Below are 25679 nucleotides of genomic sequence, written 5' to 3' on the forward strand. Positions count from 1 at the left end.
GCCGTGTCACCAATTGGCTGACTGGGGGGGCGTGGCCCACTCTATTTAGGGCCGGCGTGGCTGAGGCTCCACCTCTTTTCACCGCGCCAGCCAGCTGTTCCTGTTTCCCACCCTCCCTCCCGGCAGCCTCCTTAAAATTGCTATGGACTTCGGTTGGTTGCCACAAGGGGCCTGGTAGGAATTTTTTCCAACTGGCAAATTGGCTCCAGCCAATTGGTTTTTCGCCTACCTCGTAGCAACTCGTCACAACTCCTTGGCACTGGTGGCTAGGCATTGGTAAGGGAGGGTTAAGTGTATGGGGGGGAGGAATCGCCTCCCCCCACAGCAAAGGGTAGTCCGATAAAGGATTCCAGGGGGCGTTGCCCTGTCTGAAGCCTATGGAGGTTTGGGCCTAAGGCATGCCCCTGAGCGGTGACCCCGGGGGAGCTCCTAGTTGACGTGCCTCAGCAAGACTGCCTCTACTGGTGGTTAACCCTTGCCGGTCTTCATGCAATCGGGCTGAAGCCAGCTAGTCGATAGGACCAATGCCTAAGCCAATACCGCTCATTCCTGTAATCAATGAAGTTGTGGCCTATTTCGCCCATTAACCTAATACTTGGTGTCCTGTGTCTTTATTTCTTTATTTCTTCCTGGGGAACTTGCCACGCAAACATCTGACTTCATTGTGGGTGGAACATAGCCTACTGTTCAAAAATAAGAATGACAGTCATTGCCCAGTGTGATGAAATCTTGTTTGTTTTAGTGGGGCTTGTGTAATGTATTCTGTCACTATATACATTGCAAAGTGTTTGATGGGGGAAGTCTTCTATCTGGTCAGGTGAAAGTTGGCTTAACTGTCATGGGGCAGGGAGTTTAACTGACCACTCAAAAGGGGTTGGAGACAGAACCCTCAGTATGCAAAAGAAGAATAGAAGATATATTCATATTCCGATTGGTGGTTGCAGGTTTAGAATTCTTAGCTAGAGAGTGTGATTGGCTGGGGCTGGGTGGAAGGCAGAAGAAGTGAGTATTTAGCTGGATGTTAGTCGCTGGGTGTCAGTTGGTGATTCCTAGTGGACAGGCAGAAGATGACGACAATGTCAGCAAAGGAAGAGGATTGAGAAGGAAGGCCTGAGAGGTAGGCAAAGTGGCTTGGTGGATGGAGTAGCTGAAACATTTGGCTTATGCGGAAGATACAAGGGGAGAACCTGTCCGTGGTGCTGAATGGTAAGGGAGAGGCAGTTTAGAAGAACAGACTGGTGTCTGGTAGGAGAGCCTGAAGAAGATTCCAGGATAGGACAGCAGATACAGACCTGTGTTTTAACAGGTCAGGAGAGGCTTCAACAAAAGTCCTCGGTATTACAGTGCTGGGGAAGCTTAACCCTGATTCATTGTAAGAAGGCAGGCCGATGTAGGCCAACTGAGGGCAGAGGTTGGAAGGGCAGCTTCCTATTTCCTCCAGTGGATCAACTTCCATTCATCCATGCTTGTGCTTTCATTGATTCTTCGAACTAAAACCAAAGCAGCTTTTTGCTACCCATGCTCAAATGAGCAAGTAGTTCTATAAGCTGGTGAGGACAAAGGTTCGTGATTAGAAGTGGATTGTTTTGCTGCCAGGCTTTTAATACACAGTAGTTTCGTCTGCAGCCTCTGAGTGACAGCCTGGCTTGCTTCCTGCATTGTGTAATTTGAGATGACCTTAGTTTCACACACCATAGATGAATAGGTCTGTTAGCTCACGGGGCTTTTCTGTAATTGCGTTCAGGTTAATATGTGTGGCCTTCGTCAAGTTACATATGTCAGGGCTACAGTCTCTATGGCATTGTCTTGCTGTTTTGAAATGTAGATGGATCCTTTCATTGCCACATTCCTAGAAAACTCTTAGCACCATTTATAATTCTAAATGAATTTCATGGAAGGATTTCTCTCTGCATTTTCTCAACAGGGCTTGGTATGAGTACATTTATTTCTGCATTCCTTTAACTGTGTGGCCTATTTTGGCTCCTTGGGCTCCAGACTTGTGCTATAAATTTAATCCATTTATCAGCCAAGGATTAAGCATCCTAGCCTCAAGTGCAAAGCTAAGCAGGGTCCGGTATGGTTAGGGTTATGTTAAGTGCACATTAATTCCCACTGAGTTATACTGTGCTATACTCAGTGTTTTTTGTTTTTTTTTCCTTTAAAAATGTATAGCGGTACTCTCATTTTGACTCAAGAAAATCACCATTTTATCGTTCGAATCGGGAAAAATAAACACAGTAAATGGACAAAAATACAAAAATTCACAATTTTTGGGGGGTATGCGTACCCCTGCATCCCCCCAGAAAAATGCACTGGCTATACTAGTAGTTTCCTGGCCTAGGTGGATAATGTTTTTGGCGTGAGTTGAGATTTGGGTAATGTGAGAGGAAAGGTGTTGATGGCTTTGAACAGTTTGCCAATCTTATTTCCTAGTTTGTGATCTTGAATTCTTGATTAGTCAGATTTACTGTCCACCCCACCCTAATTGCCTAGAACTATACTTGCAACAAGTAACAAGGTAATTATTTTACCCTAACCCTTCTGGTTCAGAGAGACCAAAATCCAAATGTCTTGTACCACTTCCAAGCAACATCTAGGATGTAGTTTTGGAAGGTCTCTGAGGAGAACATTCCAAAGCTGAGAGGCTGCCATGGAAAAGGCACCTGTCTCGGTATACCTTTGTGGATCTGATTTGGCAATATACATTGCATGCTTAACAGTGTCACCCACACATGTCTGGTCAGAAGTAAGCCTATTGTTTTCCAGGCAGTTTCCTTTCAGCCCCAGGGAGCCCTCCAAATTAATCCCAAGGGCCTTGATGGAACTAGGGGAGGAAGATATCTGTTCAGATCTAGTCTATTAGGCTTATATACACACAGAATATCATGTTTTATATTTCTATGACTGTCTCTCTGTCTGTATTCTGACAATATTGGAGGAGGTAAGATAAAATTTTATACTACTTTTATACCCTTTTATACTACTCATTCTAAGGAAAAAGGCCGTATTTTGAACATTGTCCTTAATAAACAGGTAGCAAAGAGCAGTTTCTTTGCAAGCAACACAACCTTAAACACAAATAGTTACCGGTATCTTCCAGAATTGAGCTGACACTGAGATTTGCTAACAAATAATTTCCCGGTGAAAATTCTTATCTTGCATGAAAAGGAGGCTTATGACCAGGTAAGCATTTCTCTTCATACAAAATTGAAACTGACTTTCCACGGATAACACTGAAGTTCAAAAGACAACGGAAGTCTCTCCTGCTCTCTGAAAGTTCAACCAATATTTTCCTTTCTTTCTAGAGTGCTGGGTGAGAAGTTTATGGGAGGCCAGAACTGCTGCCACTGTGCTTTTGTTACCATGTGATTCCACTGCAGCCTTTCATTTCATGATTTCTTTGAAACCAAAATAGGGTTTTCTGTGTGCGGTTAAGTACCAACAGCTTTTATAGAATGAACTCAATCAAAAATGGCTCCTTTGCTTGTCTTTATCTTTGTGCTTTTCACTTTGTAGCCCAAGTGATATCCTTTCAGCCACCTGTAAGCCATTAGCACTTCTGTTTCACCACACGTTTCCTTCAGGACCACATTCAAAACTTAGTGCAAAATAAACCATTGCATGTATGCTTGTCAAGAAATGATGTCCCTGTGTATGAATCATTGCTTAAGCCCCTGGTCTGATTTTTTGTTGTTATTGTTGTTTAGTCGTGTCCGACTCTTCGTGACCCCATGGACCAGAGCATGCCAGGCACTCCTGTCTTCCACTGCCTCCCGCAGTTTGGTCAAACTCATGCTGGTAGCTTCGAGAACACTATCCAACCATCTCGTCCTCTGTTGTCCCCTTCTCCTTGTGCCCTCAATCTTTCCCAACATCAGGGTCTTTTCCAGGGAGTCTTCTCTTCTCATGAGGTGGCCAAAGTACTGGAGCCTCAGCTTCAGGATCTGTCCTTCCAGTGAGCACTCAGGGCTGATTTCCTTAAGAACAGATAGGTTTGATCTTCTTGCAGTCCATGGGACTCTCAAGGGTCTCCTCGGGTTTATTTCTGTATGGCAGGGCTGGGGAACCTTTGACCCTCCTGATGCTAGTGGACTACAACTCCCATCATCCCTTAACTTTGGCCGCACTGACTCCAGCTGATGGGAATGGAGTCCAACAACTATTGCAGAGCCAGAGATTCCTCAGCTCAACACTTTTCCCTACTCTGCACCAATGGCATAGGTCTGCTTTTACTTTCCACAAACGATGACCTGCCTCACAGGTTTATAAGCAACTTTCTGAAAAGGATGCCTTGGGAAAGGCAGCTCACTAAGCCACATCAGGCAGAGCAATCCATCACCACCCCTTATTCTGGGCCAAAGGGGTTAGAGTAGCAGTGGAAATAATATAAATGGAACTGAAATTGCATGGAATATACTGGGTTAAAAGTACATATCTGAACTACTAGAAGTGAGACTATGAGACTTAGACTTAGAGACTATGACGTGAGAAGTGAGACATAGACTTAGAGACTATGACATTCATACAGAAATATTTTGACTTTATGTGCCAATGAGAAAGCAGTAGCTTGAATGCTGTTAGGATTTCATCTAAAAAAGTGAATGGCCATCAAATGTTTCTGGTCCTTTAAGAAGAAAAGAAAAGAAAAACCCTGCTATTTGATCCTATGACCTCATGTAACAGTGATGGATTATGCAGGATGTCCCACATTAATAGGCATTTTCAGCTCATTCTACACCTTGATTTCAGTAAGAGGCTCATTATTCTTTTTTAATCTCATATTCATGTGGGGCATGAAAAGGACAAAGGCATCAGTTTTGAATGTAAAGGGTTCCCCTTCGCACTCCAACCAGGACAATGGTTCTTTCCTATTCACTTAAGGAAGTAGGACTATCTAAAAGTTTAGGTGCTAAACTTTAGGAATAGATTCTTAACTATACTGGCAACTGAGCACTAGGGACTCAGTATGGAGTTTCCTGCCTGGGAGATTTTCAGGAAGAAACCTGCTTCTACAGCAGTGCTCAATATTTGATAAGTACAGCAGTGGTCAGCACCAATATCAGTTCTCAGCTGGAGCAGCAGCTCTTAGCAGACTCAGGCTGAATTCTCAAAAACATTTTAACACTGTTCATGCCTACCCAAAAGCTTGAGTTTAATGGCCTTGAACCCAGGAAAATTGGTACAGGATTCCACATGCAACAGGGAGTTCATCCCCCCCATTGTGTTTCTGAGCAAGCATGGTTAGGACTGTAGTGCATGACTACAATCCTTATGATGGCAATAAATGACCAAATATATTTGGTTAAAAGAAGGGAGACAATAGATAGGAGCCTCCCAGGAATCTTGGTTTCTTTTTACAGGCTTTTATAAAAATCAGATGCAACCTTGATGTGAAGACCACAATCCTAAACATGTCTCATCATAGCCAACCAGATGTTGGGATTTCATTCCTCCCGTTGCAGGATGTGTGATTGTTTTCATCACATGTCTGTGTTGACATTCCATATTGTTGGAGTCATGAGAGCGGAAGTTCAGTTACACTGTTCCATTGTGTAGTACTTTTGTTTTTCTTCTGTCTTGGGGATGAAGAAAGAGAGGAACCATGTTTTCTTTTGTTCTGTTTTGTACATAATAAAGTAGCTTAGAAATCCACACATCCAATGCTTAGCTTCTGTTTGAACTCTGCTATTGTATTGTGTGCATATATCTCCAAATACAGTATGTGTCGCAGAAGCGCATCGGGAAAGAAGAGTGATGAATCATCCCAAGGGTTGCTTGTGGGGGGGGACGGACATAGCTGCCTGGCATTCTCCAGTTGGTGCAAGAACCCCAGCGAGGTCTATCTCAGTGTACCCAGGCACCAACACCAGATGCCTATGGGAGCAGCCCTTTCTCATTCATATACACATCTGTCAGTCCAATGACCAGATCATGTATGAATAAGTTAAAAGGCATTGGTCCATATGTATTGGTCCATGTATATATAGGTCCATATAAAACACACATACACATATACTAGGGACTCATCTCTCTCCATTGTGATAACAAACCATTCTTTCCTACTCTCTAATCCTTGCTGTTTCCTCTTTACTCCTGCACTCTGTGTCTACCCTCCATCACTCTGGTTATCTCTGAAAGCCAAGATTCTGTGTGCAAAACTAGCAATATTGACATCAAAAGGGGCAGCATCACTACATGATCTCAGACTTCAGATGTTGCTGGACCACACATGCTGCTCAGTGCTAATTAATTCACTTTATTCCTGCACACCATGACTTGGTTCCAAATCCTCTGTCGAAACAGCAGCTGAAAGGCTTTGATTTGCTTCCAAAAGAGCCGAGAGCAATTTGCTCCTCTGCAAATTTTAACGCAGAATATTTTTTCCAGAATATTCCAATATTTGCCAAGCATTCTCTGTATATTTGATGCCCTGTCATATTTTATTTTGCCATTTGATATGTGGCATTTGATGTCGCTGTCTGATCACTGGCATGGTAAGCACTTTAGTAACGGACAGTATTTAGCATCCAATAGCATCTGTCAGATGGCATGCAATGGTATCTGACAGTGTTTGACAGCCTCTGATATTTCCTAGATGATGCCAACGAGCACTTGAATTTTGGAATAGACTGTCACATTGAAAGTTCGTATCTGAATTCTGAAATGTTGCACTCATTCTGAGCAGTGAAGCTAGACTAGAGTATGCCAACTTTTGAATATTAGTTTTCATTCTGATTTCTAGTTAAACTAACATGAGAAATTTCTCACGGGCATGGTCTTCTCTGCGAAAAGTAGCAATGTGGGCATCACATTCTAGTACCACCCACCCCAAGTTGCGGCAAATGTTCGCTTTGCCCCATAGTAGAAAGAACCATAACCTGCTAGAACTAGACTCATAACGTCCGTTGAAACTGTAAACATTTACGAACCATGTTTCATAGCCTTCAACATCTTGGCTTCGGCAGTATATTAGGCCAAACTACACTGCCACCCAAGGCAGCTCATATTTGTTCCCAAAAGTGCTGTTCACCACCACAGCAGCTTCATGGACAAATAGCAAGGAAGGGAGCACCGTGGTAGTAAATGTCCCCCCCCCCCACCAAAAAAAGACCTTTCGGATCAGGGCCCCATGACTGCTTTTTCTTCAAAATAAACATTATCAGTTGCTATTAAAAGCAAGAATAATGTAACCTGTGGGCTGCCCCCCTATCTGTTTTCTTCTGTGCTGTTACAGTCTTTTCCATTTTCTCTGTTTCAAATGTTTTCCCTTATACGAAACCTACACCTGTATTGGCTCCTATATATATATATATATATATATATATATATATATATATATATATATATATATATATAATTCCTGTTCTAATATTATTCCTGTCCTTTATTCCCATCATCAGATGGTGACTGTGGAAGGCCTATGCATTAAGTACAAAAAGGTTCCAGATACATCATGCAAACACTGTTATTTTGGGTTTTCTTCTTTCTTTGTTTGTTTTACAAAAATTGGGTTTTTTGCATATCTGTTGTTGTTGTTGTTTAGTCGTTTAGTCGTGTCTGACTCTTCGTGACCCCATGGACCAGAGCACACCAGGCACTTCTGTCTTCCACTGCCTCCCGCAGTTGGGTCAAACTCATGCTGGTAGCTTCGAGAACACTATCCAACCATCTCGTCCTCTCTCGTCCCCTTCTCCTTGTGCCCTCCATCTTTCCCAACATCAGGGTCTTTTCCAGGGAGTATATCTAGATCTTTATATGTAGTGAAGTAGTGGTAGAGACACTGAGTTTAGTGCAGCAATGAAAGCTATTTAGCTTATTCTAGGGTTGCCATATTTCATATCCAGACACAAAGGTTGTTGAGCTTTCCAGACGTTATGGTAACCCTAGTTTATTCATAAAATCATTTTTACAACACTTGAGACTATCAAGTAGTATTTGCTCCAGCCCATAGTTCCAGCAAGGTTAGAGGGGTCTGTTTTGAGAGAGAGAGAGAGAGAGAGAGAGAGAGAGAGAGAGAGAGCGCTTTCTTTGATATAAATCAAATCTATATATGTTGGGGAATAGCCATCGTAACATCTGTGCACCTCATTCCTTGTTCGGAAGTTCAGAATGTTCTATCTTGAAATTGATTTCTAAGTAATATATAAACATTGTCCACTGACTGACCATCCTTGAAAGTTTATATGCTCTTGGAGCTAAAGATGTGAATGATAAATGCTGCTGACATATGTAGCAATGAATCATTTTGCTGGATTTTCTGATATATATTTTTAATCGTAGCTTGAGCAATCAAAGTCTATCTTTGGGTTTACCCCTATGAAGCAGCCAATTGAAAAATAACCCCCAATATTTATTCCCATTTTAATGGGAAAATCCATGGAAAGTGACGGCATCAATGTAACCACATACGCATTTTAGAATTAAGGTCGATCCATCCTTGGAGATGCGGAAAGGGCTTGTTGACCATGGATTGTCTTGCCTTTCATGAATAAATTCAAATTGGCCATTTCTGATACAGTAACATATCAAGCTATTACTGAAGCAAAGAGTATAATTTGAAATGATTAGGATCCATATATAACAGATAATTTTTATCTAAAGCCATATAAAATTTAAAGAATCTATTGCAAATTAAGGGCATAGAATAGGTATCTCAGACTGGAAAAACAACTTGTTTGCAAGTCACTTAAATGCCAGACTACTATTGTTCTTTATTTCTGCCTCCTGTAGTGGCTCAAGATTGAATTGGGGTTTGAACCCATTTGCAGCCAGAGATTTCACCAATCTAGTAGTGGGCAGGATCAAGTGGTGGCACACAACCAACTTCCAGTTGTCTGTGTCCCTGCCCCATACTGGGATGGAGAGGGGGCAGTGAAGCTTCATCATGGTCAACCTTGATGTTGTCTTGCAACTGCATACTGGGAGAATGTGATGGGCCCCACAGGAAATCAAGGTCATGTGAGCACTGCCTGCCCACCCATCATCCACTACTGAACCAATCCCTGGGTGGAAATGACAGTCTAGGAAACAGTCTCCAGTGACATCATTTGCAGTCCCATAATTCCTAGCCCCATAGCCCTGCAGCAATCTGTGTGGAGCTGCCATTTCCCTGCTTTCCTGATTTGAATTTCAAGTTTGGATTGTTTCATCTGTGTCTTATTTTAATTATGATTTAATGTAGCTGTTTCACTATGTATTTTATGTATTGGTAGCTGTATTTTTTATAAAGGCATCTGAAGGCAGCCCTGTTTAGGGAAGTTTTAAATGTTTCATGTTTTATCGTGTTTTAAATATTCTGCTGCGAGCCGCCCAGAGTGGCTGGGGAAACCCAGCCAGATGGGCGGGGTATGTATGTATGTAAGATTATTTATTTATTTTTAATTGGCAGCTATGTTTTTTATTTTTGTTATATTTCTGTTGGCTTTTATTTGTCTGTGAACCACTATGGTGCTGCTCGAAATGAAAGGCCTTATATAAATTACAACAACTCTCCTGGCCACCTTGTCCACAATATCTAAACACACCTACCATTACTGCACAGGTACTTCCTTGGTGCTGATTTCTTACCATATTGCAGCCAAGCTATTTAGGACCTCAGAGGTGAGGATCAGCACTGTGAATTTTACTTGAATCACAATAGAAACAAAAAGTGTGATTTTTGTGCTAGTGTTTCGCAGAGACATATTGTTACAGACTTTCAGAATCCAGATGTTAATGACCAACTGTAGCTGATGGGGCCTAATAAGTGCTAATATACTAAGATTAAACAATCTGGATATTTTTAGTTCATTTGTGGATGAGAATCTATGCTGTGCAATATTGTTATCAGCTTGTTCACAACTAGCAGCTTGCGCAGTTGGTTCAATCAATGAGTAACAATTAGATTTTGGATTCATTCATCAATATAAATGGAAAGGAGTTACTAGAGGAAAGCACAAGTGTCTCTAAAGAACAAAGTGAATCCTTTTCCATTTGGTATGATATACTGACATAAACCAGCAATTGGGAATACATGAAACATGGTATTTTATAATGCAAAATGGTTATAATGTCCTAGAGGGTTTTGAAAACCCACTTTTTAAAACCTATTTGAATGAGAACAGTTTTGCCATCATTTAGTTTGGTTTACAAAGATGTTGCTTTCAACACTTAAATCACAGAATCACAGAACTGTAGAGTTGGAAGGGACCCTGATGTTAATTTGTTGCCCAAAGTACGAACATCATACATCCCTGCATGAGATACAGTGGGTACCCACTATTTTTGTGCTTTGTAGAAATGATTGAAGACCTTTTTGATTCAACAAGCTTTTCCAGTTGAGTGAAAGGGTGCTTATTCCCTGTTGTTTGTAAATCTCTTTTTAAAGAATACAATGCTATTTGTTTTTTTGTTATTTTGTAAATCACCTTGACACTGTGGAAGGCCATTAATAAATTAGTAAACTAAATTTACTAATTTATTAATTAATTAGTAAACTAAATTTATTTGGGACTAGGGAGGAATTTGTCCTCCAGGCAAATTGGGCCAGTCTGGGGGTTTTGCCTTCCTCATAGCAATTGTCACAGATTGGGCAGATAAGGCACTGGGTTGTATACCTAGTCAAGGTGGATCAGGGGTGTGAGTGGGACTCTCACCACCCGCTCCAAGGGATAGGGGTATCCCGTTAAAGGGTTCCAGGGGGAGGTGCTTCCATCTTTATGCCCAGGCGGGGGCTGACGGGTTAGAGTAATACTCCACAACAGTGATCTTAGAAGTCACCCCGCTTTTATGTATGCCACGGGGTGATCCTTAAGAAGAGAAGAAGAGTTTGGATTTGATATCCCACCCTTCACTCCCTTTAAGGAGTCTCAAAGCGGCTAACATTCTCCTTTCCCTTCCTCCCCCACAACAAACACTCTGTGAGGTGAGTGGGGCTGGGAGATTTCAAAGAAGTGTGACTGGCCCAAGGTCACTCAGCAGCTGCAGGTGGAGGAGCGGAGACGCGAACCCAGTTCCCCAGATTACGAGACTACCACTCTTAACCACTACACCACACTGGGTTAACCCAAGATTAACCCTCCTCCAAATCAACCAGCAGTCAGGTTGGGTGATTCTGGATAAATACACAACGCCTATGCCAAGATTTGCTTTCATTTGTAATAAATAATGTGGTGGCCTGTATTATCCCAAAGTGGTTGTCTTGTGATTATTTTATCTTCCCTGGTTAGCCCCTGGCTGCTTGCTACCTCATGCCACCTGGGCCCACAACCCTAGTTTGTTAAAGGTACTGACAGATGATAGACAGACCCCTATTCTCTTCACGGAACTACATTCCCAGAGTTGTTTAGCAATCTACCCTTCTTCCCCAGAAAACCCCAGAAGTTGTAGCTTTCTCAGGAACACCCCATATCCAGTTGTTCTCAAAAAGTTTAAACCTTCTCAATGTAATTTTAAAAACCACACTACTTAAAATCATAACAGATTGTGTGTATCATTAACTAAATCAACAGCATTAAAATAAACATCCAAGTGGGGGGGGGAGGGCATTACTGCAAAATATAAAACTAGCTTCAATATAATCTACCCCACAAGCTATTTGGGTATGATCCATTCAAGGTTAGGTCTCACTGATTTCAGTGGACAAGCTAGGAATAATGTAAATTATACATGGAGATGGGACCTAGGAAAACTGCGATGAGTCAGTATCATTCTGCTAAATGCAGATTATTCTTTTTTAGCCTTCAAGTACATAAACTTGATTGGATCATGCCCTTTCTCTTCAAGCTGTTCAGAAACATCAAATAATATGCCTTTGCTATACCCTTTATTGTTATTTCATGTTAGAATAACCATCAGTGCTACCAGGTAACGGGGTATTGTATCACAGATCTGTTGCTTATTTTGAAAGGCAATGTTATTCTAATTGAAACATATTGATTTCCCAGCGAATGTACTCATTTTTATATTGGCATCTCAAGGTTCAGGGAACAGAATTAAATTGTAATGTGGCAATGTACTCACATTTTAAATTATTTCCTGTTCAGGGCTGGCACAGGACAACAGTTCGAATGGCCCCTTCCTCCAATTGAAAACCTGCTTGTGTGTGTATCTGTATTGTCCATATAGTTCATTCTAGGGAGCTCTCACACCTGATTTATTTATTAACTTATTATCCTTTATCATAATTTCAGGGACTTTAAAATGGCATATTGTGGAAAAGTGGGGTATAAATGGTCATATATGTTTTTTTCTGAAAACATTTTAAATACCTTTAAAATAATAAAATAAAAAATAAAAAATAAAAATGAATTATTTTTTTACTGAAAACATTTTAAATACCTTTAAAATAAAAAAGTAAAAATAAAAATAAAAAATTAAGCTCCCAGCCACTTAACTTGGAAAATGACCAGCAGCAGGAGCTACTTCCTCCAATCCTGTGACATGGTGAGTCAATGGAGCCACTAAACATTTATGGGAGAGGAGCCACTGCTGATCTAGGGCAAAGCTTTTGGAAGGACAGAATATAAATATTATGCTATATTATACTGAATTTGAAGAGAACCTTAGGCAAGGGTAGCAAGACAGGATGAGAAGGGACAGGCGTCTCTCCCATTACACACACACACACATATATATACACACACAATCATTTTAACATTTCAAAACTTGACTTCCTTCCCCCTCTTTCTGCGGTTCCTTAAATTTATTTTTAATACCTTCTGCATATCCAAATTAACTTAATTTGCTCATTTATTCATCTACTTTCTCTCCCATAATATCTAATGAAGTTTCTCCTAAGAGGAGAGGGTGAGCAAGAAAGTGGAATAGTTCAATGCACATATATACAAAAGATGTCTTTTCAGTTCTTCCCTTTTCAATAAATGTACATCACTTCAGGGATTTCATTTTCATAATATGGCCTATCCTTACATAATGTTATCAGTCTTCTTTTGACTAATAAATACCTGCAGGCTATCTGTCTCCTAGTTCTCGTATTATGTAATCTAATCTCTGCTACGAAGAGAACAAGTAAATTTTCATAGTTTTGTTATAGCAAACAATGGAGAACTCTACAGGGGAATGATCCCCTCGGAATAATGGTGGAAAGAGCATAAGAATCCTAAAATAACCCTCTTCTGTGTTCTTCTTTCCCCCATCACAAGTGCCAACTTCAAACAACTCTGACTCAGACATTGGTTTCATTGAGTTTAATGGGACATGTTGCCATGTGCAATTTCATTGGGTGGATTTCTCCCACAAACATGAATTGGCAAGGTTTTGTGTGAGCAGATCAATCAACCTTAATCATTAGTTTTGTTAAGAACAGGATGTTGTTAAGAATGGCACCTAAGCTGCAGTCCTGTGATGCCTGGATAGGAGTACCTAAGTCCCATTTAATTCAATGGGATTTCTTCTGAATATACATGCATAGGATTGTGCTGTTACTCTCATTTCTAGCTATAGTCACCCCAACACACATTGAAATATTTTAACTCCACTGTGTCTGGTGCCCCTTAATGATTTATGTATCAGAAAGGGAGGGAAAGGTGAGATGTATTGCTGTTAACCAGCACCATAATGTGATCCTGTTTGTGAATCCAGTATGATACTTTCCACCAACTAGGAAGGATCCTGCCTGAAGCCATGGAGAGCCACTGCTATTGACGGTAGTCAGTACTGAACCAGATGGATCATATATAACACACATCCCTCGTACTCTCTTCTCTGAAATCACTAGACAACTTTGATTCTGGTAGGTAAGTCCACTCCCTAGAGATGAAATGCTGATTCTATGGCTGTCAATACCATCCCCAGTCAGCCAGTGTGGGGTAGTGGTTTGAATGTTTGGTTGGATTTGGATGGGATAAATCTATATTTAAATTTCCTTCTCAGTTATGAAGCTCCAGAGTGGCTTTTTTGGAGGGGCAATTTCTGATGGAAATGATGATCTAGTTCTATTATGGGTTGGGGGGGGCAGATTCTCCTAAATTCTGGAGTGTCAGACACCCCCCCATAATTCCTAGATGTAGTAAAAGTTAAAATTAATCCAGGTTTGATTAAGCTTTGCTAAACACAGAAGCCCCCTGGATTTAGTTATGCTAATGAGCCAAGCCAGCTTGACACAGCTAACTGGGGTGGATCTACACTGATCTGTTAGAACGTTGTAAAAGAAATGTAATATAGCTCTCAAGGTAATTTTCCATTGCCAACAGATCGCTGCTCTACAGCACCCTCTGGTGCTGCATTTTTATAACACATTTTAAGCGTTATAACCAACCAGTATAGATTTGCCCTCCATGTGCCAAGGCTGGTGATGGCCCATCAAGGAAACCATCAGAGGGCAAGACTGCCAGACAAGGGGGAGTGGGGTCCATTGTTTTCTGGGTGCTAGTGGGCAGAGGCAAAGGCCAGGCTTAGGGTTTCAACCTTGAATGACGTAGGCCAACAGAAGGTCCTTGGAGTTGGTTAGCTGTAAAAAGAAGGGGCAGAACTCCATGTGAGCTGAGGATGACAGTCTGGATTGAAGAAGAAGAAGAAGAAGAAGAAGAAGAAGAAGAAGAAGAAGAAGAAGAAGTTTGGATTTGATATCCTGCTTCATTACTACCCTAAGGAGTCTCAAAGCGGCTCACAATCTCCTTTTCCTTCCTCCCCCACAACAAACACTCTGTGAGGTGAGTGAGGCTGAGAGACTTCAAAGAAGTGTGACTAGCCCAAGGTCACCCAGCAGCTGCATGTGGAGGAGCGGAGACGCGAACCCAGTTCACCAGATTACAAGTCTACCGCTCCTAACCACTACACCACACTGGCTCTCAGAGACACAGAGGATGCTTTTTTGCTGTCCTTTGAATCCAATGCTACCTGAAAGGGGGAAGCCAGAGCTTCATAGGATGTGCTCTGCAATCCCTCCATCTAGGTGCTGGTTGTATATATGTGTGTAAATAAAACCATATATCCTAAAGACACCACAATCTCCATTGTGCCTAGTTTCTGAAGAAAACACAAACCCTGGGTAAGTGCCTGAAACCCCTGATATTTCACACCGCTAGGAGATAGGGGTGGCATATAACATTATAACCAGGTCCTCTAATCTTTCAGGCAACACCAATGGCTGGTACAACTACATAGAGAACTTGTTCCTTGCTCCTCGTACAACAAATGCAACCCTAATCAATAATTAGAGTTTAGAGCGCTTGATAAGCCCAGGATGACCGTTAGACAAACAGGGATGTTAGCAGAATTAGTACATTCTGCCACACATACACAGGCCCCTCTCCTTCAGTTTTGAGTGGAATTTGTCTGGAAAGCCAAACGTTCCACAAAAATCTGCCCCCAATTTTAGGGGCGTGGATAATCTGCGCTGATTTTACAGCTCTTATCTGTAAGCACAAAAGGTGGATAATTTGTTGCCTGGGAATTTGCTTGTAATCCTCAACAATTATGCCATGTAATATGAGTTCTGATGACATACATTGAGATTATGATGTAGTTTATAGCCCCATCTAGTGATCCAGCCACCAAAATACTATCCTATACTTCCGATCAGGTGGAGCACTGGCAATGTGGATAACGAACCCAATGGCTGTCCTTAGGATGAACACTTGCAAAATTGCTTGCACTAGAGGGAAGAAAAACCAACACATGGAAAGAGAGTAGTGATGAAAAAGGCCACGGCTAATTAAAAATCAACAGTGCTTGGTTTAGCAAATTATACATTAATTAGTTTTCTATGGAAGTGGACAAATAAATGATTATCAAAATTTGTTGTCGTTACTAAGCAGCAATAAAAACAAAATTTGCCAGTTACTGCTATTTGTTATGCTAGCAGGTTATGGATGTACAAGTTATAGTACTGATTTCCCTCAGATTTGACTGAGGAAGTGACTTGTCTGAAGCAACCCAATGAACAGCCAGGCTCAGGAGGGGTTCAAACCCCAAATTCCACCTGCTGCACCATCATTGCAAAAAGTACACCCACTTTCCTGGTTTTACGTCTCCACTATAATCCTAAACACTCGGCTGAAAGCACAACCCTGGTCTGCCCTAAATACAGATAAAATTTCCTAAAAACCTCAATGTCGTGCTTAGTTGCAGATATATTTTTAACTCCCATCTCATTCCTTGGTCTTAATGAAAAGCAAGTTGTTTTTTAACTAGTGCAACTGAAAAAAACATAGTATTATATTTTTGTACTTGTTAGAGTCATAATATTATATACACTAGGGGATGGGCTGTGCACACATCTGGGGGTGGGCAGGAGGAGCTCTGCTCCTCTTAATTAATAAATAAAAATACTAGGCTAAAAATAGAAATGATCAGAATATCCACTCTGACTTTATGCAAATCCATGATTATGATGTGGTATAGAAATCCTCCAATGGGAACTGTGCTATTACATTCTTATGTTTTTATTAGAATGAAAGATCTATGCTACACATACACACTCCAGGATTCCTAAAGTAACAAGCACATTTAACTATATGTATGATGCTGCAGAAATAAAGTACTGAATGTGGTTCGATTCATATCACACACACTGCATAAAATTCTGCACATAATTAGTGGATCTTTTAAAAAAAAACATGCAATGCACGAGCAGTTCAGACATTATCAGGCATTCAAGCAAGTGGCAGCCTGATGTAGACAAAGTTCAGTCAGGTCAGAACTAGCAAATTCTGTGTATAAATCCTTTTAAAATGGAGCCTTCCTCCATCTCTAGCAATCCCGCAAACAGAAAAACACCCAGCAATACTTGCTGGTGAAGGAAGCACTCACTTAATGTCTGGGGACGTGCATACTAAATAGTCTGTGCTTTGCTCCAAAATCCTAACTTGCTGTTGGACCATTGGTCATGTTGGCTGGAGCAGATGGAAATTGGAATTCAAAAACATCTGGAAGGTCACAGCTTATCCATTCATGCTCTGCAAACTGACCATGAGCAAGACTGAAGATTTCCCAATGGTTAACCCAAATTAAGAAATAATTATTATTATTTATTATAATAAATTATAATAATTATTATTATTATTATTATTATTATTATTATTATTATTATTATTATTATTATTATTTATACCCTGCCCTCCCCGGCCAAGGACAGGCTCAGGGCAGCTAACACTGAATATAAATTGCAATAAAACGTAATAGGGAAAAACCAACAACAGTTAATTAAAATACAGCTTAAAATGCAGCCTCATTTTAGTAGTAGTCCATAAATCAAGACCATAAAGGGAGGAAACATCAGATATTCACCCGACAGCTATCCATGCTGGTCTTACATGGGCCAGCAAAAAAGCCAAGGGGAAATTTATATACCAAATCCCATATAAGGGGTCAGAGCGAGTCCAAACCAAAGGCCAGGCAGAACAGCTCTATCTTGCAGGCCCTGCAGAAAAATATCAAATCCCACAGGGCACTGGTCTCTTGTGACAGAGCATTCCATCAAGTCGGGGCCAGTGCTGAAAAGGTCCTGGCCCTAGTTGAGACCAATCTAACCTCCTTGAGGCTCGGGAGAGAGAAAATCCGAGCTAGGAGTACCTTCAGAGTAATAGGTCAAATAGTGTGAATGAGAGGAGAAAGATGGCTTGATCAACCCCTTCTCTGTCTCTGTAGGCACCTTTGGCTCCCTTCTCAGATGTTGCAACTCCACCTCTCAATCTTTCTTGTTGTTTGTCTGTGTCATGTGTGTGCCCTTTATGTAGTGAGGTTCATATTGAGGTGTTAAAGAGTCCACAGGGGTTGCATGATGAGGCATCTAACTTATGAACATCTAGAGGAGAAATGGGGTACAGACAGAATTGTCACCTACCCTGCTTGTAAAGAGAACTGGATATTCTATCATGTGACAGGATCAGGTACTTATGGGTGAGAACAGGGCCTCCTTATCTTAATTTCTGCAACACCATAAAGCCGCCAAGAATGTTTATATCAGGGTCATTTTAAACCCCCAGTGCCTAGGACAACCATAGTTTCATTTGAATTGGAGTCTGTTTCCAATACCCTTTAAGCAAAACCCTTTAATTAATTAATTAAATTAAATAAATTAATTCAATTTGTATACCACCCTTCATCCATAGATCTCAGGACGGTTATACAAGATATAAACAAAACAAAAAAACGTACCAACAGATGAACCTCCCCTCACCCATTAAAATGGGGGGGGGGGAGAGAGAGAGAGAGAGAGAGAGAGAGAGAGAGAGAGAGAGAGAGAGAGAATACAAGGAGAAGGAACTGGAAAATGGGTAAGAAAGTTACAAATGATACACCCTTTTGGAGTTGGTTATAAGCCTGAACAGATATGAGGCTTGTAGAGATAATATTCACCAAGTTCATGACACTCAGATACATGATACATCTTTCCTGAAGCACCCATCCTTTCAAGCTTTACAAAGAAGATCGCTGTAATCTTGATTGCTGTGTTCACTTAACCGCATACAAATGTGCGGGTTATTGTATTGAAATAAACAAAAGAGCAGACAATCAGTTTGGACTGTTTTCACTGTAAATTGGATCCGCATTACGTGACATCATATGAATACCTTGTGCAAAGCCAACCAAAAGAGCCATAAAAATGATGCGGCGAGGAGTCAAATCAATAAATTGTTTCTTTCCTCCCACTTAATGGTGTATGCACATCAGATAAATTCGGTCTCATCTTTCATCCTGCCTTGGGTTTGTTTGCTTATTTTCCTCCCAACACTATTTTTTTTTTAGCAGATGTTGATTCATTCATAATTCAGCGATGAAAACTCATACCGAAAAAACCAAGCAGAGCGACACTCAAAGCTGCAGACGGCCAATATGAAGCAATTTCATTCAGCTCAGCGGACACAACACAGGTAAACATCAGAAGATACAGGAGATATATATAAGGCATAAGCTAGCAAGCTGTCAGGAATGGTGGCCAAGAGGGCAGGCTAATGGGTCGTTCAGGCTTCCAGTCCACTCAACCTGCATTGGACAATGGATTTCTCAATTCCACGCTGCTGCCATCCGCTCAGTTACAAATTCAGAACCTGTGTGGCAGAGCCAAATATCTCCTCTCAGACCCCTGCAAGCCCCTAGATTATGCCCCAATTCCCCCTGCCAAAAGAAAATGGTGGCAGTGGCATGGAACAGGAGTTGGTCAATAGCAATGATGGGGCAGATCTTCCTGGAGGCCTCTTTGTGAAGCTCCAACCCCCGGTGCCTCAGATCAGAGGCGGTTTTGGGGCATTGCAAGCGGTGCGGCTGCACCAGGTGAGCAGCTGAGGAGGGGGCCTTCTCAAAGCCTAGTAGGCGTTTGCCCAGTTTCAGGAAGCAGGTGAGAGGCTCCAGCAGGGTCCTAGACTCCTCCTGCCTCCTTCTCAAAGTTGGGCAAGCACTTGTTGGTCTTGGGGAAGGAGGAGGAGGGCTCTAGGACCCTCCCAGAGCCTTTGCCTCATCCCCAAAGCCCACCTTAAGCCAGTGCTGTGAAGGCTGGGGGGAGGGAGTCAAATTGCCTCGCACAGGGCGGCATATTACTAAGGTCCGATCCTGCTCAGATGCGGCTACAGCAGCATCCTAGACACCAGAAAGCCTGGGAAATTAAAGCTCTTTGGGGTGGTTCAACTACCAGTACAGTGGTACCTTGGTTCTCAAACGCTTTGGTTCTCAAACTCCAAAAACCCAGAAGTAAGTGTTCTGGTTTTTGACTGATTTTTGGAAGCCGATTTTTGGATCCTTGGTTTTCAAACATTTCAGAAGTCAAACGGACTTCCGGAACGGATTAAGTTTGGCGCTTTTTTTTTTTTTTGCTATTTATGTTGTGTTTTTGTTTTTGAGGCTTTTTCAGTTAATTTGTTTTTGTGACTGCGTGGAACCCAGTTCAGCTACTGATTGATTGATTGATTGATTGTGTGACTGCGGAAATGGATAAAGGCCCCCCATCCAAACAATGACTATCATCAGTGCAGGGAAGAAAAAAAAATCAATTTTTTATTTTTATTATCTACAATACTGTCTTATTTATTTTATATTACATTTATTAAATTTTATTTAATATTTAATTATTGCTTTCATTTTAGGGATCAAAGGTCTCAGATAGTAAAATTAATGTTAAATTGCTGTTTTAGGGGTTGTTTTTAAAAGTCTGGAAGTGATTAATTTGTTTGGATTACTTTCTATGGGAAAGCATGCCTTGGTTTTGGAACACTTTGGTTTTGGAACAGACTTCCGGAATGAATTAAGTTTGAGAACCAGGGTACCACTGTACTTATTTTTTCGCCTGCTTTTGCCTCCTCCTGCCTGCCTGTGGCTGCCCAGATGCAGGGCTTGAAATGCAGATGGTTGTTGCAACGAAAAGGTTATTTCCTAACTTTCAAAGTTATTTCAAACTTTCCCCTACAGAGCTTTGGCTTCTTTTTAGAGGATGCCTGAAGGTGAACCCTTCCATTTTGTTTGCTTTATTTTTTACCCCTGAATTATCCTAATTCTGTTTGCTTCTTGTTTGCAAATAATTTGTGCATTAGCCGTCACTAAAAGCATCCTTTCCTCACCTCTCTCTGAACAGATGGTGCTTTTCAGATTGAATGGGGTGATCAGATGTCCCTTTGCATTGAAGTCACATGTGAAAAACGAGGCTTCTAACACATTCATTCATGTTTCGAAGGGAAATAAAGCACTCTCGATAATCAGAAGCGGGCTTTGCATTGGATCATGTGCAGTGGGGTTCTGCTACAAATCTCTTAACTTGGAAGCTTAAGGCTGCACTGCGAGATGTGACTTTGAAGATCAGCATTGCACTTTAGCAAGCTAACAGGGTGTTTTTGCTTTAAAAAACAAACAAACCCCACCTGCCCACACATTCAGTGTTTATGTTGGAGAGTTCAACGAGCTTTTTCAGAAATGTCCTCAAATCATTGAACAGTATAGTCTTTCACAGCATTTCTGCCAGGAGGCAGAATGGTCATTTGTTAAAAACAGTGGCAGGTAAGGGAGGAAGGAAAGAAATGTGGTAGCCAGGACCTAGGCCAGAGATGGATGTATCAGTCCATTTCTGGTCCACATAACTTTCAGATGCGCTGCCTCATAAGTACATTAAGCCTAGGGGTGGGTGAATATGTCAATTTCAGTTTTAGGAACGCATCCGTTCCTGCTATGGGGACCCATTTTCAGAGGTTCTAGGTTGCTTAGAGAAGGGAGAGCACATATTTCCTCATATGCCACAAATTTTGAGAACCTTGTAGATGACATTCAGCCTCAAATATCACATTAGTCTGGGCAAGTATTTTTCAACTACTGCTTGAATGACTTTTTAAAAATACAGTATTAAGTTTTTAAAATGTATTTTCTGTGCCTTTCCCTTGCATTTTTAAATTCTTTTCTACTTTTCAAAGATAGGGGGAAATACTTGCCAGTGAGCATTGTGTCTTTTTATTTGTGACCATGGATGCACTCAGAATTATTCCTGGAATCAGTTCTCTTTAATTTTATGGCTCTAATCTACAGCAGCACAACAGCAACAGAATGTAACAAACGTGACCTAATGTAGCCCAGAAAAGAAAAGAAAAGTATTTCGAACTGTTTTCCACCAAACCTCCAATTTCCCAGGCTAATATGTGGAGAAGTTTCGTAGAAGATTAACCTACTTTTTATTCTTCTCCCTGTATGTTCTATTTACATTCACTATGCAAAGCTACATTGCATGTTTTTATTATGTCCTAGTTTTCCTCTCCCCATTTCCTGATTTATTATGTTTTATTGTTGTCCGTTTAATTGCAAAAAGTCTCTGTGTAAGTTCTGCTTCTTCTCCCAAAATAAAATGATAATACAGATTTCTTATTTTTAAAAAATTGAATCCTTTTTTGAAACATTTAATGTTCCCATCCTATTTTGCTATCTGGAAGGTGGCAGCCATTTTGTTTTCAGCCATACCACTGGTGGAAGCCATTTTGTGATGGTGCCCTTGGGACCTTCTCAAGATGCTCAGTGTGCCCTCGGACCCAAAAAGGTTAGCAACCACTAGGTATGACATTTCAGGGTGTGAATTATGTAGGCTAGCTTTTATATGCAAATTGAACCAAATTTCCCTCCCTATCCCTAAATGCACCCAACATTTTACTGCGGCTATACATTGCAGAGGAAGGTCAGCTGTGGCAGGCTGCCTCTCAGGGAAGCTTCATCATCATTGATCTCACCAATGAGGGACCACTGATGCGCTTCAAGAGAATCGAAGGTTCCTTGGGAAATGTTCAAAAACCACTGTTATTAGCACATTCATAGGAGTGAACTCATAGGGGCAGAGGTCCCTTCAGCCTCACAATAAAATATTTGAGGGTTTGCCCCTCCCCAAAAAATTAATGGGCAGTCATTCAAATGTTGTGTGTGTGCCATGTCATGTGATCAGTTCTGTGGGGCAGAGCTTCTTCAAGTTGGCACCCCCGAGCACATCTGATAACCCATGGCCAGCTTGGAATAATTGGCATGTAAAATATTAATAGATAACATACAAGGGCGTTTGCCACCTGACAGCATTTGATAAATTACACGAAAGCCATCTGCCCTGGCTGAGCCAGGTTTTTCCCTCTTTTTTGGCCTCCTTAAATAGTAAGGAATCAGAGGCGCATTTAGGGGAGCACGACCAGTTTGCTCGCAACATGTGCCTAGCTGAGAGGATGCCACAGGGGAAGCCACAACAATGTCATAGAATGGCGCCTGAGAGGCAGGGAGTTCTGAATTTTGGCATTGCATAGGGCGTCACTGAAACTCAACAGCCCAAAGTCTGCCATTGCCACAATGCATTTGGACTCTAGTTCACACCACCTGGTTAGAATAGCATAGTATTTGGGATGTTCCCACTGCCAAGTTTGAGGTATGAATGCTTTGGGAGCTTTTATATTCAGGATGAGACTCTGCGAAATTCAACCTTGGTAAAGAGAGCAACAGCTGTTCTGCGTTCCATAGAATGCAAATCTTACCTAGTTTGGTATATCTGATTGAAAAACGTAAACAGATAAACCCCTAAGAACCAAGGGAGAGTGTTCATTTGAATGACACTTACTTCCCTCCTTACTTCACTAAGGCTGCAATCCTATTCACACTTATGAAGAAGCCCCTTTGAACACAGTGGGTTGTACTTCTGAGTAAACAAGCATAATAATGTGCCATAATATGATTTTCCACTTCCTGTGCCTACGGTGGTTTTGTCTAGGCATCAGTCAACCAAAATATTCTCTTCAAATAGCCATTCTCAGCTGTCATCTTAGGTTGTAGGTGAAATCCATGAAAAAGACTGAGGTAGGATTTCCCAGTAGCATATTTCAGATTAGCCCCAATTCACAATGTATCTGGAGAATTGATTTAAAAGGCTTACCAGTTTAGAAGCATCTAAGCATATTTAGGCATCATTTGCAGAATGCTGGAGTTTATGGCTTATGCATTCCAAATCTGGCCCTATAATATCAGGGATGCTCTCTGGGAGCACAAACTAAGAGGTTCCCGAGATAAATTAAAGAGTAATGGGGAGAGAGGTCCGTGTTCCCACAGCTCAATGGCACTTTAATCTCAATGTGCACTTTTGGCTCCTTCTGTGAACACCTGGACAGACAGTACAGTGGTACCTCTGGTTACGTACTTAATTCATTCCAGAGGTCCGTTCTTAACCTGAAACTGTTCTTAACCTGAAGCACTTTAGCTAATGGGGCCTCCTGCTGCTGCCGCGCGATTTTTGTTCTCATACTGAAGCAAAGTTCTTAATCCGAGGTACTATTTCTGGGTTAGCGGAGTCTGTAACCTGAAGCGTATGTAACCCGAGGTACCACTGTAATCCAAAGACTCAGCTGTACAGCTGCAAATGCAACATTGAAGTGCATTACACAAATGTGACACTAGATAGCGATGGTGAGCTCATGGCAAATTCAATATATTTTTCAAAATGCATTTTCACAGCGTTTTTGATATGTGTCTAGATTCCACCCCAGTCACAGCCTGAGGTGCCCAAGCCTGTTTCTCAAATGCCACCGTTTCCTTAAATCGTAAGCAGGCAAAATGAGGCGGCAGGAGGTGTTGGATGGCAGCTGCCTTGTCTTCCTAACTCTGTTTGAGGACAGAGCTATGTTTCAGATACTACCTGTCCCAGGCTCCCTAAACTAGCCAGCTGCCTCAAGTGGGGCGGAGGATGCCAAACCCATTGTTCTCGCAGGCTTCTATACACAGAGTGGGGAAAGGGGCCATCTTGTTTTTTGCCTCAGGCAATAACAGGTCTTTGGCTCTCTCTGGTCATAAGGACTAGTCTCTTTTAAACTGGAATCGGAATATCAGGAGATTTCCTTAAGCTAGGGTTGCTGTATTTCAAAATGTAAACTTTCGGACACAAACGTTGCTGAGTTCTTTTCTTGGAGGGTACAAATGTATTGAGCTTTCCCTAACCCCCAGGTTGCTGAGCTTTAAGATAAATTCAACAGTGTAAATAAGTTTTGATGGATGCAACAATGGAATACTGAATGGTATACCATAGTTTTTGTAAAATATGCAGGGATTTAGAATATGTAAAATGAGCCATGGAAAGAGAAGAAGGGAAGTCATTGATATCTTAAGAACATAAAATGAGTATTTTAAATTGTAAAACAGCTTAATGGAGGGGGGCAAACTGGTTGAGCTCCCCCCCCCCAAAAAAAAAGTTGTTGCAAAATCTCCCCCACACACAACAAAGTTTTTGAGCTATTTTTAATGAAATTCACCAAAATCCACACTTCGGACATGGCCTACCACAATGAGGGCCAAATACCAGCTATGTCCGGACATATGGCAAGCCTACCTAAGCTCTACTGGTGGCTTAGCTACAAAGTCACAAAACTCCTCCAGGAAAGAGGCTGTAATTGATACCACAATTAATTTTCCCCAAGAAATTTTTACATAGTATCCCATGAGTCTGGAAAGAGTACTTACTGTGCGAGAAGACCTTGAGATACCTCTGTCTTAACACCAGGAAGCAGGAGGGGTCAGGAGATCTCCAATAGTTGTATTTATTTGTGAACAACGGATTAACCACCCAGCACAGAAGCTGTGGGCTTGCTCCACAAAGAAAAGACTCCATATCGTTCCCACTCAGCTGTGCAGAGAACCAAACCCAGAGAGGGGAGTTTCTATTACAGATGAGACCTCTTAAAGAGACAGGCAACAGTTTGCATAACTTCCAACTTTCCTGTTTATGTGATAATCTGCATCAAGTCCATTTCATCTTTGGACATTTGCCTCCCCCCCCCCACTTCCTAATTATAGGCCCTTCCAATGCTATGATGCTAAGAAAACCACATATAATAAAGGTCTGAAATTCTGCAGTCAAGCTGTATCTTCATTTGTAAATCCGATCGTGCGGTATCTGCCCATGTTCATCATGTCCATTCAGATTGGAACATGAGTGTGTCACTTTATAAAGGTCCATTTTTTACATCAGCCGCTCAGAAGATTAGGGGAATATTTGTACAAGTCCTTTTTCTTCCTAAAATGGCCAGTTGTTTATGGTCCCACCCCCCTTAGATTGCCCACTTTATCTGCTTTGCTGAACACCTGTGATAGTGATGGTAAATTATGGGCTTATTTATAAGGATCACATATGGTTCTACGGTTTATTAACAAATGCTTGTAAGGTATCAGCAAAGACCTTGATTAAAAACAGCATATGTCTTAACATCTTTAAAAAGCAGCATATGTCTTACTCAGATCAAGTCTTACTCGGATCAAAA

At 41.3% G+C, this 25679-nt stretch overlaps 1 long non-coding RNA gene across 2 annotated transcripts; it reads left to right on the plus strand.

Annotated features, from left to right (window-relative positions):
• The first annotated feature begins 992 nt into the window (after positions 1-992).
• On the plus strand, positions 993-20633 carry LOC310706648. 2 transcript variants are annotated; one of them, XR_014525998.1, is made up of 4 exons: positions 993-1117; positions 13604-13736; positions 18691-18815; positions 20507-20633. It is a non-coding gene; the product is annotated as an uncharacterized lncRNA (long non-coding RNA). The 2 variants fall into 2 exon arrangements; XR_014525999.1 differs by having other exon boundaries at positions 18694-18815.
• The last annotated feature ends 5046 nt before the right edge of the window (positions 20634-25679 follow it).

The sequence above is a fragment of the Podarcis liolepis genome (assembly GCF_965112155.1).
Source record: "Podarcis liolepis genome assembly, chromosome: 5".
Classification (NCBI taxonomy): Eukaryota; Metazoa; Chordata; class Lepidosauria; order Squamata; family Lacertidae; genus Podarcis; species Podarcis liolepis.